The sequence below is a fragment of the Centruroides sculpturatus genome, unplaced genomic scaffold (assembly GCF_000671375.1).
Source record: "Centruroides sculpturatus isolate CEXI.00-Female unplaced genomic scaffold, Cexi_2.0 scaffold1704, whole genome shotgun sequence".
NCBI lineage: Eukaryota > Metazoa > Arthropoda > Arachnida > Scorpiones > Buthidae > Centruroides > Centruroides sculpturatus.
The window spans coordinates 86,117-88,073 of record NW_019385926.1 but is presented as its reverse complement, the minus strand read 5'-3'; the positions used below and the strand labels follow the sequence as shown (position 1 = coordinate 88,073).

Genomic DNA, 1,957 nt, shown 5'->3' with positions numbered 1-1,957 from the left:
CGTATCGAAAAAGTTAGAACTCGATGGGTTTATTCTATCAAAAGTTATAAAATAAATGAATATTGGGATTGGGGATGATTTTTGAAAAGTAAAATGTACAAGCGAAAAGAATTTCGTAACTCTTTAAGATATCGCCTCCATCCCTTAATATTTCTCGCATCAACGATTCGATTTTCCTTAAATTCTCTAGAAACATTTCCCCCAACACCTAAACCTCTGCAAAATTTCAGACGTCTTCGACAAAAGACACGGCAGTTATTTAAGCTCGAAAAAATCGCTAACATTCATTCTGTAGACAGAAAAAAATCAAAATGTCTTCGCATTTCTCGACGTTTCCAGTCAAAAATCGACCGATCGCCGGCAAAGTAAAAACGTACAATACTTTTTCTTTCCGTCGCTTCCAACTTCTAACGACAGATGGAAGCACTACTTTCTGCAAATAGCGACGACCGTTTCGGGTAGAAATTTTATAATAAAAGCCATAAAGTCGATGGTCGGCCGAAATTTAAGATCTTTTAATTATACGAAAATTACCGATAACGGAATTATTACGCGAGCGGAAGGCCCTTTCCACTTTTCCGGCGGATAAAAAGGGCAAAAAATAAGGCCGGGAGGAAAATAGCGGGAGGAAATGATGGAGATCGGCGTCAAAAAGGAATTTTAAAGAAATCGAAAGAAAGAAAAATTTGTCGCAGTCGGCAGGATTCGAACCTGCGCGGGAATATCCCAATGGATTTCAAGTCCATCGCCTTAACCACTCGGCCACGACTGCTCGTCGCTGCTCTTCTCTTTAAATTCTATATCAGGTTACCCTTTCCGCTTCTCCCTCCTCTCCGCAATAAATTCTTCTCAAAATTTTCCTATTTCTTCCGGAACTTTTTCCGCCGGAAATCGCAAGTCTATTAAAAGCCGGTGGCGGACGAGAGATGGCGCTCGGTTCCGACCGGCGCCGAATTCAAACGCTAAATGGACCTTTGAATATCCGAAAGTCGTTTATTTGTCTAGAATTTCTTAAACCGATCGTTTCTGCTCTTTATCACTCGTTCCGTCGCAATTTCCGACGAGATTGGGAAAGAGGCTCCGAACCGGAAGAAAATTTTTTGGCGCTTTTCGAACTTCCTTACGTCACGTCGAGCGCGGACGACGATTGGACGAAATACGAAGGCAGTTTTATTTTTATTCGTCTACGTCGAAATCTTATTTCGGATCCGCCTCTTTTTAATTAAGCGCCCTCTTTCGGCGCTTTTCCGAAGGAGAAGAAGAAAGGATCGATAAATCGAGACTCCGCGGCGTTAGAGGCGGAGAGTTTGGTTCGATTGGTTCTTAAATTGGGATTGATCGAGTTTCTTCCCGCCATTCACCAAAGGTGCACGCGCCTCTGGTCGAAAGCCGAGAAGCGGGTGACGTCGCAACCGGTTTAGCCCGGAAGATGTCTTCTACCTCGGGAAACACGTCGGGGGCCGAAAGAACCAAAGGGATCTTTAGGGGTCGTCGAACTCTCGTCCCATCCGACACCTCGTAATCCCTCCCTAATGTACAGTTGGAAAATCGTTTCTAGCCGAAATTATAGTGGCGCAGAAAACTCGAAAACTTTTCCGGACGTCGAAATGGCTTTCCGGTCTTATTTTTCCACCGGAGTCGTCCTCTATCTCGGTTAATTCGCGTATTCTTCGCCATCGAAATAGCCATGGGTCGTACGTCGCCCCGATGTTTTATACTTTTAAGATATAAAAAAACAAAGAGACGAAGAAGGGATGGGAACCGTCGTCCCTCGAGAGTTTTTTGGGGGTCGTCGACCCAGCGGCGCGGTCGAGAGGCCCTCCTTCGGGAAGAGGAAACGTCGACCCGAAACCGGAAGAGGCCTTCTCGCCGTCCCTACCTAAGTTTTGGACGCGTCGCTCCCGGAAGACGTCCCGTTCGAACGTTCCAATACGGCGCGAATCGGGTTTATTCGCGT

At 45.6% G+C, this 1,957-nt stretch overlaps 1 non-coding gene across 1 annotated transcript; it reads right to left on the bottom strand.

The window, feature by feature from the left end:
* Nucleotides 1-690: 690 nt before the first annotated feature.
* On the bottom strand, nt 691-772 carry Trnas-uga. The gene has a single exon. It is a non-coding gene; the product is annotated as a tRNA-Ser (tRNA).
* Between the last annotated feature and the right edge of the window lie 1,185 nt (nt 773-1,957).